This window comes from Camellia sinensis, chromosome 2 (genome assembly GCF_055761805.1).
Source record: "Camellia sinensis isolate YWXY chromosome 2, ASM5576180v1, whole genome shotgun sequence".
Taxonomy (NCBI): Eukaryota; Viridiplantae; Streptophyta; class Magnoliopsida; order Ericales; family Theaceae; genus Camellia; species Camellia sinensis.
The window spans coordinates 159,458,187-159,475,982 of NC_138962.1; the positions used below are offsets into that span (position 1 = coordinate 159,458,187).

Here is a 17,796-nt window from a genome sequence, read left to right on the forward strand (position 1 = left end):
ATTCATTTCATCCAAGAATTCTATGGCGATGCATGCTACATCATCATGGATCCTTCTTAAAATCATGTTTTCTATTGACCCACCAAATTTCACGCGATTCCGAGCCTGGCCCGTTTTTGGCTTTTGCATTGCCTATCCATTACATCCAAGAATTCTATGGCGATGAATGCTACATCATCATGGATCCTTTTTAAAATCACGTTTTTATGCGATTGCGAGACTGACCCGTTTTTGGATTTTACATTGCTTGTCCATTTGATCCAGGAATTGTATGGCCATGCATGCCACATCATCATGGATCCTTCTTAAAATCACGTATTCTATTGACCCATCAAATTTCACGCGATTCCGAACCCGGCCTATTTTTTGCTTCCGCATTGCCTATCCATTTGATCGAAGAATTGTATGGCCATGCATGCTACATCATCATGGATCCTTCTTAAAATCACGTTTTATGTTGACCCACCAATTTTCACGTGATTCCGAGCCAGGGCGGTTTTTGGCCTTTTTGGTAAGAATGAAGGATTGGTTATGATAGTATTTGCCTAACAAAACTTTGGACAATAACAAATTTGAATTTGACACCACCCTCCAAGCTTGCTTTGCCAATATGGCTTGATTAAAGCATATAAGATCGCTAAACCCAAAACCACCCCACTCCTTTGGAAGACATACATATTTCCACTTCTTCCAACATAGATCACTTCCTCTGCTTGAAGTCCAAAGAAATTTCCGGATAATGGTTGTAAGTTTTTTCAAAAAAGAAGGCGGCATTTGGAACATAGACAATAAATAAACCGGAGTAGAATGTAACACATACTTGACTAGCAAAATTCAAAAGCTCTGATTAATGCCTGGCTTAACCACCACTTGGACACCCAAAATAAACCCAAGCCATTCCTTAGCATTAACTGCAAATTCAGACTAGTGTATAGCTCTGATTTTTGAAAATTAATGTGCAAACCAGATTGAGAGTAGAAAGCACTCAAAAAACACTAAAGACGCCAAATCTCCTCCATTTCAAAATTTTGAAAAATGAAACAGTCATCTGCAGAAAGCAAATGGAAAATAGGAGGAGAGTTTCTACTAATTGCAATGCCCTGACAAATTCCTTGATTTAAAAGATGATCAAACCCGTCAGACAAAGCTTGCATTACCAACAAAAAAAGATAGGTTGATAAAAGGATCTCATTGCCTTAGCCCTGCTCGCAGTTCAAAAGATTCTGATTGATCCCTATTGAGCAAAACCAAAAACGTTACCGCCGACACACATTGTGTAATCAACTGAACCCACCTCTCAGGAAAACCCATTTTATGCGTAATTGCCACCAAAAAATCCCAACTAACCCAGTCCTAAGCTTTATTCAAATCCAATTTTAGCCCAAAAACAGATTTATGCCCTAGTCTCTTTTTTTTTTTTGTTTAACATGTTCAACGAGTTCATGCGCTAAGAGAATATTATCTGAAATTAATCTCTCCTTTAAGAACGCACTTGATAATAAGAAATCAAATTTGTTATAATCACTCTAAGCTAACACTTTGGCTCCTATTTTGTAAAGAGCATTGCAAAGACTAATGGGTTGATAATCATTCACCGTTATGGGGCCTTTCTTCTTGGGAATTAAGCAAATAAAAGTTTTATTAATATTCTTAAGTAGGTACCCCAAATTAAGGAAACCAAGCACAGAATCAATAACTGACTGTCCCACCTCTACCCAATATTTTTGATAAAACCCTGCTATGAACCTATCTGGACCTGGTGCCTTAAATTTGCCCATTTGGAACACAGTCTTATGAATTTTCTCCGAAGAAAAAGACTATTCTAGCATGTCAACATGTAATGAATTGATATTGCAATTAACAACACTTAAAATATTAAAATGGTTAGGAAAAAAACCGGCATCCGAAGAACCCCTAGCTGACACCTCTACATTTGAAAAAATTTGCTTAAAGTGGTCCACAAAAACTCGCTGAATGGCCTTTAGTTCAGTAATTAAATTACCAGCCGCATCTTGTATGAAAGAAATATGATTTCTGAGCCGCCTCCAAGAAGCCATTCGATGAAAAAACTTACTGTTGCGATCTCCTAACTTCATCCATTGTTGCTTTGATCGTTGCGCCCAGTACATTCCTATTTGTGAAGCAATCCATCCAATTATTGTCTTAGTTCCCACTCTTTGGACATCTTCCCATTCCATTGCAACGAAGACTGAACTTGCTAAAGCTGACTTCGAATATCATTAATTTGATCTTGTATGCTTCGAAAGGTCAAGGCATTCTAATTCTTCAAATGTTTCAGTAGAACTGATTGTCATTGTATCATTAAAAATTGTGATGACCCCTGTATTGGCACCTACCAAACTTTCTTGATGATGTCCTGCGTTGTGTCATCTACCAACCAGACCGCCTCAAACCGGTTCCATTTCGGCCCAATGGGATTGAACCAATTTGTGTCAAGCAAGAGAGGACTATGATCAGAGCGTTGAATAGGAAGTGTGATTAGTGAAAACTTACTAAAAACTTCTACCCAACTTGATGAGGCTAGCACCCGATCCAGCCTTCCATAAATTACTTCTGAATCCCGCCAATTATTGCACCAAGCATACCAAACTCCCTTACTTGCTAAGTCAACTAAATGATTCCTAAAGATCAAGTAACTCAGAAGCTCCAGGAATAGATCTTCTCGACTTACTCAACTTTTCCGACCAATTCCACATAGAATTGCTCTATGTCCGCCCAATTCGGTTTCCTCAACTGGTGTTGCTTTCTACTTTCAGGTGAGCTAACCTCTGTATGATAACCTGACTCTGAGCCTTGAGTCTCCACTGTAATCTACGTCCCATCTGCTGTAGATCGTCGCTTCTGCACTCGAGAACTACCCTCCCCTTGGCCATATCTATTACGGAATCCAGCTTCTTGAGTAACCCGCTCATTGACAACCCGACGTCTAACCATCTGTTTCTGTAAATTTTGCCTGCGCTGGAAGGACAACTCTTCCATTTCTCTTCTCGCTTGCACGACAGTGTCAAAAAGAATTTTGGGTGTATGTTTATACTATTAAACATGAGTTTGGGTGAATGTTTACATTGTTAAAATTGTATATTCATAGTGACCACATGTAATCAAGTTAAAAATTATATTGGATGAATGTTTACAATGTTTACACTACGAATATACATATTTAAAATGGTATGAATGTTCTGAATATATCTAACATTTTTGAAGAAAAAAAATTATGGATGAACTACGATATGTAATTGACAATTTGAGAAACAAAAGGTCCGATGTGAATGTTATCGTTGGTGAATTTAGAAACATTACACTCATTTGTGGATTTTGAGAAATTTGTTAATGTTTTCAATATCAAATTTGTGAATTCTATTATTGATTATTGTGAATGTTCTGATCATTACAATGTTATTGTTATAATATTTAACAATGTGAATTATGTGAATTGTATTCAAAATATGAACATTCACCTTGAGTTTTTCAAAGATCCAAGTAAACACACCGACTAAACATTCAATCATTGGAAATCTATATAACGTTGACAACAGCTTCTTAAGCCAAACATCAAAAGAAAATGTCTGAAAAAAAAAAAACTTGCGCAAAACACACAAATTTATAATGATCATTACAAGAATAGGAGATTCATGAATGTCTTATTCTTGTAAATCATATTCAAATATGAACATTTACAATGCAATCTGTACAATGAGCTCTATGAAATTTACATTGAATGCTCATCTGTCATCATCCTTGAGCATTGTCGTCATTCACAGCGATTTCATGTTGTTGGCATCTTTGCGATATTTTGCAATGAATGATTGTGTGACATAATGTTTGCAAACTATATTAACTTTACCCTATTAGACTAATATGATCATTCACAGTGCAACAAATACAAATACAGAACACTGTGAATGTATTTCATATTGGTACGAACATTCATATAATCGCATATTCACATCAAAACACTGTGAGTGCAAAATCCAAAACGAGAATGAAAAACAACAATTACAAATATCCAATGTGAATGTGAATGTGTAAATTGATTCGACATACAAAACACAACAAAATCTGTAAGTTCTCTCTTTGTATAGCTTACAGATTTAAGAAAACAAAATCTATATAAGACGTGATACGATAGAATGAATAAAAAATGAGTAGATGAGGCATCGATCTTCGGCAATGGCAGAGGAGGAGAGATGAAGTGAAGCCATTTAGAATTGGCTCTGGAAAAACTCTTTAAGATGAGAAGATGAAGCAAAGCTCCTTGTGTTTTCACCGATGACAACACTTTTCTTGGCTAATGCATAAGATATCAGATTACTCTATCTCTCTTCTGCCTCTGTAACTGTATCTTCAAAAATATCTATAAAGGTTTTCATTTTTATCTTCAACGTAAAAATAGAGAGCAAAAGTATGAGGACAAGACAGTTGGCCCAATGGTCTATGTAGATGTCCTTGGGACAGTAAGAAAGTAAGATGTTCAAGGTTCAAGTCGATGGAACGACTACGATCCTTTTGTTGTAATCTAACTTACTATCCCCTAACATCATATCGTGTGGCAAGAGAGAGAGAGTTTCCATCTTTATCTTCAACGGAGAAATGTCCACCAACTATAGAGTTTCTAATATTGAGGTGTGCCCTAGTGGTTAGGGGTTTGAGTTGATGGAACAGGGGTGAACTCTTCAGTTGTAATCCAATTATACTAACATACTAACGCTATCTTTGACCCCCTCCCCCACCCAAAAAAAAAACTAGGGTTTCCATTTTTGGAGGACTAATTGGGATATTTATTAAATTAAATATTTTTTTATTTTTCAAACACAATGTAACATAACTTTCTTTAATAATATACAATCAATATGAAAAGGAAAAAAAAACAAAAACAAAAAACTTTAAATATATATTTATGTAAATGTATATCCCAAAATTATAAATTTACATTCTCTGCATTTCACTTCACTTAAACATAAACACAAGCTGGTTGTTGTAGATGGACTTGTGGCTACATATCTATATTGGGTGACAGATTTACTTTATATATTTATTTTTCTTTTTTTTCTTGCCAAACCTCTTTCCTTGTTTTACCCAAGGACATGTTAGTCTCTCAGGTTGTGGAAATTTTTGTAGGACAATCTTCATTGTATTTAAAAGATTTAATTCTATTGTGTACACAACAACAATTAGAATTTAAAGAAATAAAGAAAAGGAGAGAAATTGTTTGATTACAAAAATCAAACTCGAAATAAAAATAAATAAATAAAAACAGATTTTATTTTGTTACAAAAACAAAATTAAAATCTGATTTAAATAAATAAAACAACACTGAAAATAAATTAAATAACTTACTTGATTTAATTTCTTCGAATTATTTTCTGATCAAGTCCAGTGTTTAACACTGTGTCCTTAAGACAGATTCGTCCTCTCCACGGTGCTTTCAGAATTCGGACGTCTATCTCCCAGGATGAAATGATCTACCACAAACAATAGCGGCACTACTAATTGTTTGCCTTACGAACACACTAAGTGTTTACACTCTTTCTTTCGGAAATAAAATGCAGCAAGATGAAGAATAGAATTAACATAGGTGAAATACGAAATTTCTGAATGGAAAACATCAAATGAGGGTGGTCCTATTTATAGATGTGAAGGTGGCTCTTGGATTTGAATTGAACAGGTATATGGCTCTTGGTTTTGAATTGAACAGGTATGATACCTGTTGGGTTTTGAATTTCAAACAGATTCAACAATTCAAACAGATAGCAATTACGGGAAGGGCCCTGTTTGGGTGTGCACTAATTCCAAAACAGTTTATTTCTGTTTGAAAACGGAAAGGGCCCTGTTTGGATGAACAAAAAATCCAAACCAATTTAATTTGAATTCTGGATTTTATTTTAATAAAAAATAAAATTAAATTCAAATGTTTTTGGCCCAAAAAGATTAGAAGCCCAACCCAACCACACACCACGCACCCGCGCCCAAGCCCAGGCCCAGCCTAGCCCGCCCGGACGGACGGCGGCGCGCGCGCGTGTGTGGTGATTTTTGGGTCCAATGGGTCTAGCCCATTTTGCCCATAACCTCTCCCTCTAAAACACTTGGGTACCCCTTGGGGCACACCCAAGTATCTCACCCTAAGCCTTATAAACCCTTTCAAAACTTCCCACCAAATCAATGTGGGACAAGCCAATTTACAACCTTAAGAAATTTCCACCAAAACTCCATTTCCATGGAGCACACTTTGGCTTCAATTTCCCATTCACTCGGTAATGGTTTTGATCAACCAAATATACCACGTGAATCACAACGCGACATAGAACGCGTTACCACTTTGACCCGAGTAAATCGACACTCGGGGCCCACTTAAAAAATAGACCGAACTTAGGAAAAAATTCTAGTTTTATCCAGAATTTTATAACCATTTCCAACAATCCCCCACATGAATGGAATTTGATGACAACGGAAATGCAACAATATGCAGACTTTAACGAAAGAGTATAAGTCGAAAATATCTTGCATCAGGATAGGTAGTTTTCGGCTTTGAACCTTCCCTAGTGATAACCTATCGGACTTACTGGCTAACCAATGGACGCGATGCCTTGAATTGTTCAGCCGTTTGTGTAAGCCAAGACAATAGATTTCACACAAAATATCTTCTAACACATCGTGGTTCTCACTGTTGTGTTCATTTTGGCCTTGAACGCGCCTGGTTTTCATAAGTGTTTCTAGAGAATTTAGCCTTTTCATTCTCATAGAACCGGCCCCAGTTCAACACTCATATAGGTGATTCTTATTGTGAGTATCTCCTTATACTCATCTTGATTTTATTCCTTAATCAAGATATAAGTAATCATTAAAAGCAAAGCTAATCCTTATACCCCTGCAGACAACATATGTTGCAGATATCACTCTCACCATAGGAATGGGTAGGAATTTTAATCCCTTGGTGATTTCTGGTGAGCCATACATAACTTAGTTGTCCCTTTGAACTTAGTTCTTGGGATCTCCAGTCATATAAGTAGGGTTACCATTATGACGACTCTTATGTAATAGGCTTTAATCCCATCCCCTTCGATGAACTATACACTAGCTCTTTTGTGAAACCTTTTGTTAACGGATCCGCAATATTCTCTTTAGATTTTATATAATCTATTGAGATTATTCCGTTTGACAACAATTGCCTTACGGTATTATGTCGACGACGTATATGTCGTGACTTACCGTTATACATGTGATTCTGTGCCCTGCCTATTGCAGATTGACTATCACAATGAATGCAAATAGCTGGCACAGGTTTTGGCCACATTGGAATGTCTTCTAAGAAGTGACGAAGCCATTCTGCTTCTTCACCTGCTTTGTCTAAAGCAATGAACTCGGATTCCATTGTGGACCGTGCGATGCAAGTTTGTTTCGTGGACTTCCAAGAAACAGCAGCCCGCCTAGAGTAAAGACATATCCACTAGTGGATTTTGAATCTTTAGTATCCGATATCCAATTGGCATCACAATAACCTTCGAGTACTGCTGGATATCGAGTAAAGTTCAAACCATGATCACGAGTAAATCTTAGATATCTAAGAACTCGAATGATCGCTTTCCAATGGTCTTCTCCAGGGTTACTAGTGTACCTACTCAATTTACTGATAGCATAAGCTATATCAGGACGAGTACAATTCATTAGGTACATTAGGCTTCCAATGATTTGGGAGTATTTTAACTGAGACACTGCATCACCTTTATTTTTTGATAAATAAAGACTGATGTCTACAGGTGTTCTAGCTAAATTAAAATCATCCTTGATAAATTTATCAAGAATTTTCTCAATATAATGAGATTGAGATAATGCATATCCGTTAGATGTTTTAGTAATTTTCATTCCTAATATAACATCTGCGACCCCCATATCTTTCATATCAAATCTTTTGTTAAGCATCTGCTTAGTTGATTTGATCATGTTTTGACTGCTTCCGATGATAAGCATGTCATCCACATAAAGACAAACTATGACATATCCTTGGTCAGTGTTTTTAACATAGACGCATTTGTCACATTCGTTTATCTTAAACCCATTAGTAAGCATTGCATGATCAAATTTTTCATGCCATTGCTTAGGTGCTTGTTTTAATCCATAAAGGGATTTTATAAGTCGACAAACTTTCTTTTCTTGCCCTGATACTACAAACCCTTCGGGTTGTTCCATATAGATCTCTTCATTTAGATCACCGTTTAAGAAAGCTGTCTTAACATCCATTTGATGTATTTCTAAATTAAACAACGCTGCTATAGAAATAAGCATGCGAATGGATGTTATTCTTGTCACAGGGGAATATGTGTCAAAATAGTCCAGACCTTCCTTTTGTCTGTAACCTTTAACAACAAGTCTTGCTTTATACTTGTCAATTGAACCATCTGCTTTCATTTTTCTCTTGAATATCCATTTATATCCAAGAGGTTTAGAACCTGGTGGAAGATCCACCAATTCCCAAGTATGATTTTGCATAATGGATTCAATTTCATTATTAACAGCCTCTTTCCACAAAGGTGCTTCAGGACCTGTCATTGCTGCCTTAAAGCTTTGAGGTTCATTTTCTAACAAGTATGTCAGAAAATCTGGACCAAAGGATTTTGATGTTTTTGCTCTCTTACTTCGTCTTGGTTCATCATTAGTTAAATCCTGTTGGTCGAGACTATTACTAGTCTCTTGTGTTTGATTGTCATTAGTCTCTTGACTTTGTGTACAATCATAAGTTCTTTTCTGTGAACTTAATTCCTGTCCTTTCTTGTAAGGAAAGACATGTTCAAAAAACACAGCATTCCTTGACTCTATAATAGTGTTCACATTTATATCAGGTATTTCAGATTTATAAGTCAGAAACCGATATGCACTACTATTCTGAGCTTAACCAATAAACACACAATCTACTGTTTTTGGTCCAATCTTAGTCTTTTTAGGAACAGGTACTTCTACTTTTGCCAAACACCCCCACACTTTTAAGTATTTGTAGGAAGGTGGTCGACCTTTCCACAATTCATAAGGAATGCTTTTGGTTTTCTTGTGAGGTATTCTATTAAGAACATAATTAGCAGACAATATTGCTTCCCCCCACAAGTTCTGTGGTAAACCTGAACTTAGTAACATGGCATTCATCATTTCTTTTAGGGTTCTATTCTTCCTTTCAGCAATTCCATTTTGCTGTGGAGAATAAGGGGCTGTAGTTTGGTGAATAATGCCATGTTGTGCACAAAATTCATTTAATGGTGCATCATATTCACCACCCCTATCACTTCTAACCATTTTAATGGTTTTACCAAGTTGATTTTCAACTTCTGTTTTGTAGAGTTTAAACATTTCTAAGGCTTCATCTTTACTTCTAAGTAAATAAACATAACAATATCTTGTGCAATCATCGATAAAATTTATGAAATACTTTTTGCCACCTCTAGTTTGAATAAATTTTAAATCACATACATCAGTATGAATTAATTCTAGAGGTTCGGTTTTTCTTTCAACCGATTTAAATGGAGCCTTAGTTAGTTTCGCTTCTACACAAATTTCACAATTATGATTAGGATTAATTTCAAACTTTGGTATATAATTTAAACCAATTAATCTACGCAAAGCATCAAAATTCACATGTCCTAATCTACCATGCCATAAATTTGACTCAAGAATATAAACAAAAGATGTGTTATTCTTATTCATAGCAACTTTCGGTACAACTGTCATTACATTCAACTTAAAGAGACCATCACTCATGTATCCCTTACCAACATACATACCACTCTTTGTTAATACAAATTTATCAGACTCAAATACAAGCCTAAAACCATTTTTACTTAACAAAGACCCAGAAACTAAATTCTTCCGGATGTCAGGTACATGCAGTACGTTGTTGAGGGTCAGTTCTTTCCCTGATGTCATCTTCAAGATCACTTTCCCTTGTCCAGCCACAGTAGAAGTAGAAGAATTTCCCATGAAAAGTTGTTCACCATTTGCTGCCTCATTGTAGGTAGTGAACATCTTCTTGTCCGCACATATGTGACGAGTTGCTCCAGTGTCAACCCACCACTCTTTGGGATTTCCAACCAAGTTAGCCTCAGACACCACAGCAGAGAGGTTGATGTCATTCACTCCGTCAGAGATGTAATCCAATTCTGTTACATTGGCCTGATTGGTGGTCTTCTTACTTGTACTTCCATGATTCTTCTTAGGGCGGCGGCAGTCAGAAGCTCGATGTCCAGTTTTGCCACAGTTATAGCATTTTCCTTTGAACTTCTTGCTACTATCGCCTTGTTTAGGACCATCTCCAGTAAACTTTCTCTTTTTGTTATGTGGTTTATGAACTTGTTCAACCACATTTGCCTTGGACTCAATGGGATTTTTCCCATTCCTCTTTTCAGCCTTTCGGTTATCTTCTTCAATTCTTAATCTTACAATCAATTCATCCATAGTCATCTCTTTGCGTTTATGTTTTAAATAATTTTTGAAATCTTTCCAAGCCGGTGGTAACTTTTCCACTAAAGCAGCGACTTGGAATGACTCGCTAAGAGACATACCTTCTGAATGAATATCATGCAAAATTATTTGAAAACTTTGAACTTGAGATATTACCGTTTGGGAGTCTACCATAACAAAGTCCAGAAATTTACCGACGACAAATTTCTTCGTGCCGGCATCTTCTGTCTTGTATTTCTTCTCCAAAGAATCCCACAATTCTTTTGCTGTTTTCAGAGGACTGTATACATTATACAGCATATTGTCAAGGCCATTTAGGATGTAGTTTCTGCACAGGAAATCTGAATGTTTCCAAGCATCTACAGTGGCAACAACTTGCCGATCACTTTCACCCTCTTTAAGTGCTGGAGCCTCTTCATGGAGAAACCGGGCCAAATTAAGAGTTGTAAGATAGAACAGCATCTTCTGCTGCCATCTCTTAAACTCGGTACCGTTAAATTTTTCCGGTTTTTCTCCATGATTGATTGGTACATGAACATGGTTCTGGATAGGGACCGATGTAGGTGTAACAATAGGAGTACCACTGCCAGATGCAGTTTCAGTTGTAGTAGCCATAATCTCTGATTACAAAAATCAGAAAATATTAAAACACAAATTAATTTTCTAGTTACTAAAACCAGAAAATAAATTATAACAACAAAATAATTTTATTTTCCTTGTTACTAAAACTAGAAAAATAAAATATCACAAGAATTTTCTGTAATACCAAATAATATTCTGAATTGTTAATGACACCAGTATCGTACTACTAGTTGTTGTCAAAGAAAAGAGACAGTATATTACTACTATCTGTCAAATAGCATAAATCACTATTTGTTTTTCCAACCAGAATATTAATTTGAAAACACAGAAAATTAAATACAATGAAGATACCCAAAAAGGATTCTGTCTTAAGATTGTAGGACAATCTTCACTGTATTTAAAAGATTTAATTCTATTGTGTACACAACAACAATTAGAATTTAAAGAAATAAAGAAAAGGAGAGAAATTGTTTGATTACAAAAATCAAACTCGAAATAAAAATAAATAAATAAAAACAGATTTTATTTTGTTACAAAAACAAAATTAAAATCTGATTTAAATAAATAAAACAACACTGAAAATAAATTAAATAACTTACTTGATTTAATTTCTTCGAATTATTTTCTGATCAAGTCCAGTGTTTAACACTGTGTCCTTAAGACATATTCGTCCTCTCCACGGTGCTTTCAGAATTCGGACGTCTATCTCCCAAGATGAAATGATCTACCACAAACAATAGCAGCACTACTAATAAAATGCAGCAAGATGAAGAATAGAATTAACAGAGGTGAAATACGAAATTTCTGAATGGAAAACATCAAATGAGGGTGGTCCTATTTATAGATGTGAAGGTGGCTCTTGGATTTGAATTGAACAGGTATATGGCTCTTGGTTTTGAATTGAACAGGTATGATACCTGTTGGGTTTTGAATTTCAAACAGATTCAACAATTACGGGAAGGGCCCTGTTTGGGTTTGTACTAATTCCAAAACAGTTTATTTCTGTTTGAAAACGGGAAGGGCCCTGTTTGGATGAACAAAAAATCCAAACCAATTTAATTTGAATTCTGGATTTTATTTTAATAAAAAATAAAATTAAATTCAAATGTTTTTGGCCCAAAAAGATTAGAAGCCCAACCACACACCACACACCCGCCCGGACGGCGGGGCGCGCGTGTGGTGATTTTTGGGTCCAATGGGTCTAGCCCATTTTGCCCATAACTTCTCCCTCTAAAACACTTGGGTACCCCTTGGGGCACACCCAAGTATCTCACCCTAAGCCTTATAAACCCTTTCAAAACTTCCCACCAAATCAATGTGGGACAAGCCAATTTACAACCTTAAGAAATTTCCACCAAAACTCCATTTCCATGGAGCACACTTTGGCTTCAATTTCCCATTCACTCGGTAATGGTTTTGATCAACCAAATATACCACGTGAATCACAACGCGGCATAGAACGCGTTACCACTTTGACCCGAGTAAATCGACACTCGGGGCCCACCTAAAAAATAGACCGAACTTAGGAAAAAATTCTAGTTTTATCCAAAATTTTATAACCATTTCCAACAATTTTATCTTATTAGGCTAGGCATTCTATTTTGTCCTAGCCTTTGACTTTGGTGTCGTTACCCTGAGAGTCATGAATTGAGCATCATTATAAGAGCAACTTCAACCATACTCTTTATTTTAACTATTCATTTAAATTAATTTAACCAATTTTTAAAACAATAAATGTTATATATTACTACATTTTTCATGGAATGCCACATTCGCACTGAGTGTTAACATAGTTGTCAATGCGCATTTGGGATAATATTTTTTTAACAAGTATGAAAAAAACATTTAATATTTTTTAAAATATTTAAAAATATATACTATTAAATATTGTGTATAAAAATTAATATGTACACGAGTTTGTGTGCTTTGAATATGTTTTTAAAAGATTGAGCCTGGAAATTATAAAATGAACTCTCAAATAAAAAAAATAAAAAAAAAAAACTAGTTTAATTTGAGAAACTAGTCTAATAATTCTAATATATGACCACACATCTTCAATAAATAAATAAATTTTGGATAAAATCTTTGTTTAATTATGGAATTTTAACTACAAATTAACTTTGTTCTGCACCAAACTTTCTAAATTTCCATATTGCTTATGATTGAAGCCAAAGCAAAATAAAACAAAATCAATCATAATAATATCAACAAAGCAACAGAGCAGAGTAGCACTACAACCAATACTACACTCCTTTGCCAAAAGACACCTAGTAAAATGCATCAAGGCAATCCATATAGCATCAACAATTCATTTCCCAATTTTAGCAATCTACAAAACAAAAACAGCAACAGCAAGCAACAGACCAACAAACCACATCCCACAAGTCTTCAAATGAGACACCACTTCATTTCCTGACAATCATTCATGCAACAAGCTATGCTCTAGCATCCCCGCAAAGATTGCATCCTGAAGATAATATCATCAACTGAGACATCAACACTACCAGGATTATACTTGAGCCACAAAGCAACTCCAAGTTTAACGAGTTTGCACAAATTGACCCAATCAAATTGAGTCCCATTAAATTTACAATCATTTCTTGCTTTCCACACAAACCATAAATATTTAACTAGCGAATCTGTCCATCATACATGAAGCATTCAAGAAGAATTTACATTCATGGAGCATCTTTGCAAGCATTGAACAAGAATTCAACCTAGTAATTAAGGAGTTGTTTGGAACGATCTAAATAAGTGTACTTTTTGACTTTTTATGAAATATGGGTTGGGTTTGGGTTAGGTTTGAAGTGATGTGTTAGAGAGGTGATGTGACTTAAATAAGATGATGTGACTTAAATAGAGTAGTGACTTTTTATCTTTTTTCAAGTATGCCAAACTTGGCCTAAATTACTACTAGTTCAAGCATTCAAAAATTAGTTCCAACACAGTTTTAACATAAAGAAACTAGTTCTAACATAAAATAAATCCAACAACCCAACAATAAAATAAGTCAAAAACATAGTTCGAACAACAACTAAATCTTCTTTTGGAGAATTTCCATTTGGCGGTGATGAATATATTTTGCTTGCAATGGATTCATCACACTCTTATCCAATGACATTATTCGCTCTTCCTCCTTCAATTGTTCCATTCCCGTCTTCTCTTTCTCATTATCAATTTTTTCTTGTTCTTGAAGATAGGACCTTTCATACATTTCTATTTTCTTGTCATTCATTTTCCTTTTTTCTTCCTTTACCTCTTCTAATAATATCACAATAGGCAACCCTCCTCCGTCATTTCCATGATCCTTACTCTTTCTTTTATTCAAATGATCCTTTTCAACCTTCCTACCCGGTGGTCTTTCCAAGTCTTCATAGTCATTACACAATGCATCTTTGTTCCCTAAATTGATTGAATCTGGCGTACAGGGAGAACAAATGCCGGGTGTCGCCACTGTTTTTTTTTTTTGTTTCTTCATGCTATATTCCTCTCGCCATTTTGTTGATTTCTTAACTCATGCCAACAATGTTCAAATGGAAATGACAATTTGTACAATTCTTTGTGCAATTTCTTCGCATCACAAATCTGAAAAATAGATAAAAGAACACTAATTATTCTATAATCAAACAAGTACAATGATAATGTATAAAAATCTTGAAAGGCGTTAACACCTTATCTTTCTCAGTCAAACCACGTTGATTCAACCTCTAGATTTGAGCAAAGCACCCACAAAACTTATTTGTGGCAAGTTGAATTGCTGACCAATGATTCATCAAAGAAGTTTGACTACGACTGGATGAAAATGTTTCGAACTGGTGGAATTATTCCCACTCTTAACCAATATGACAACAATAGCAACATTGGAGAAATCAAAATCAATAAGGAAACCAAACTTGAGTTGCAGTAATGAAGCAGTTGTAAGGAAACCAAAATTATCATTTTTTTGGTCTCATTCAATTGTCACCGTGCATGTGAACTCCATTTCCACTACGGAGACTCATCTTGCGAAATATTGGAATTGATTCATTTTTGAGTTATTTCACCAATTATTCATCTAAATTCCAAAGTTTTTACCCATGTTTGATGAACAAAGTTCACAGGGTCCTTACTCACAAGGGTTGATCATTTCTTTGTCTAGTACACCAATATTTGATTCAGTCTAATTAGTTGGGAGATTCCTCTTCAATTCCCTTTCACCTGATTCAGAAGACTATTGAGTTTGAGGAACATAGATAAATTAGGATATAATATTAGGCATCCAAGAGACAACCCAAGACTATTGAGTTTGAGGAACATAGATAAATTAGGATATAATATTAGGCATCCAAGAGACAACCCAATTAACAAACCATAATAGAAAGGTATAGTTCAGAACTATTTTGGCACATTTTTAAATAACAACTTCTTTCTCCCTTTTTTTTTTTTTTTTGTTGATCAGCAAAGAAAATGATTTTATTAATGAAAGAGAAGGGTAGAAGAGAACTTTGGGAAAAAATGCATCATCATCTAACTAATGGATCCCAACTAGGTTGGCACCCAAGAGGAAGGTTAATCATGTGTAGCCCAAAGCAACAACCAGCAAAATAGCAGCAAAGAAATAAAACCAAAGAAAACCAGCAACAAAACAAACAAATCCCAAGGGCTGAAGAGATTTCAGCACCAAAAAAGAACACACCTGGGAACCTTTTTGTTTTATTGTTTCAAGTTTTAGTTCATTTTTTGGGGAACACTCCAGTTTGATTCCTATACTACCACACACAATAGTCCAAAACTAAAAACTTTTTGTATTGGAACCAAAGAAAGAAAATAAATTGTGTAATAAATAATTCTTTATAGAAAACTCTTTCCTTGTGCAGCACAGAACAACTATTACACAAGGCACCTTGCAAAGATATTGATTCACCTTGCATGGTGTTTGCAAGAGTGTACTTCTACATCTGGTGTGCTGCCATCTGTTTTTATGAAGACTTTTAATGCAACATATCTCATATGTATTCCTTAAGCATTTAATTGAAAATGCCAAAAGCAACACTTTTTGGGAAAATCTTATGGGGTGGGATATGGTGACTCCTTTTCTCAATCATTAGTTGATAATTTAATACAGTACAAAGCACATAATTGAGTAAAAATTTATAGAGAACGGAACAATTAAAATTTTATGGAGAACAAAGCAAAAAGTGCTCATAAATGATGAAATAATAATAGATGGAGTAATGAATGTGCGACTCCAAATGATTTGGAGGTTCGAAGCCAAAATAATGAATGTGTGAAGCATATATAACCAGTGAAAGAAAAGCAACTAACTTATCTAGAATATTTTCTAGAATTGATATAGATATTTCACTGAGAAATTAAACAAAGACACAACCCAAGAAACAGATCTTATTCTATTTATTTTTTACCCAAATTACAATTCTATTCATTCCCCATTAATTCCAGCAACCCAATGAATCAAATCAACCATGAAATTCAAACTGAAACTTAAACAAACAAGACAAAAATCATACATCTACTAAGTTGAATAGATTTTGGGTCTTTAAAAACATAGTGAATCATTGTCATACAATTTTTACCAAAAGTTGTTACTGTAAAAATTAATCACATACAACCAATGTTTCATAATAGAACCCTACACACACACATATTCTTGATTTCATTAATTAATCTAGCTGAAAGGGGATCATATGAAGGGAAAGAGGGGTTTTGCAGAGAGGTTTGGCACATATAAGAGATATCAAAAGATAAGGTTTGGTAGTACGGAGTAAGGGAGTTGAGGGTTTCACATATAAGAGATATCAGAAGATAGGGTTTGGTGGTACAGAGTAAGGGAGTTGCAGAGACGGGAAAAGGAAGGTTCAACATAGGATTTCGTAGGTAGGTGGGCTGAAGAGGGAGTGATGGAAAAGAGGGGTTTTGCTGATCATGAAGGGGGAGAAGAGATAGATTGAGAAGGATACATACCTTGGTGAAGAAGAGAGCCGAAAAGATGTGAACGACAGAATTGCAGAGATGTGAACGGCAGAGTTGCCAAATGACTTCGCGGGAAACAATTTCGCGGGAAAAATGGTTTCGATATGATTTGGAAAGTGATTCAATGCTCTTCAAAGGTAGCCAGCGGGTAACATTAATGGTAAAGTAGCTAACGTTTTATAGCTAGCCCATTGGAGGGCCTAAAATGAGTTGTGGTTGGCTAAAATGCCTAACAGGCTCTTTTAGCCAGCCCTTTGGAGTTGCTCTAATATCTCATTTTTCTAAATATAAAACTAATCACTTGCCTATCAAAAAACAGAAGAAAGAGAAATATAAAATAATATATTTATCGTATTTCACTTTATTTTCTTCTTTTCTCTTTTATAACTAGACTGATCTCCAATTCCAAATCCAAGGTACCCAAATGAAGCATTATTTTCTTCTTGACAAAGTAGTGTTGTATTCACTAAATTTCCTCACAATAGCCACCTCTTTTACACCATAATATTTGTAGTAGTCAACTCCAAGAGCTGCTCCCTTCAATACTAACATTTTTTACATTCGCTTATAGTAAACCCTACATGTGAGACTCACCCTTTGCCTTACATCTGTGTGTTATCATGTGAAAATCTATTTTGTTCACAACAAATGGGATAGGAAAAACACCCATCTCGAGAGACTAGGCATAAGAGGAACAACACTGTAGAAGCATTGTCTATACACCCATTGCTCTTGTCAAAGAAATTTAGGGGTTTCATTGAAGACTCTTTGATCAAATGTTTC

At 35.3% G+C, this 17,796-nt stretch overlaps 1 long non-coding RNA gene across 1 annotated transcript; it reads right to left on the bottom strand.

Moving 5' to 3' along the window:
• Nucleotides 1–13,940: 13,940 nt before the first annotated feature.
• LOC145820420 (uncharacterized) lies at nt 13,941–15,240 on the bottom strand. The gene is made up of 2 exons (XR_014361928.1): nt 14,715–15,240; nt 13,941–14,628 (listed from the first exon to the last, which is right to left on the bottom strand). It is a non-coding gene; the product is annotated as an uncharacterized LOC145820420 (long non-coding RNA).
• Between the last annotated feature and the right edge of the window lie 2,556 nt (nt 15,241–17,796).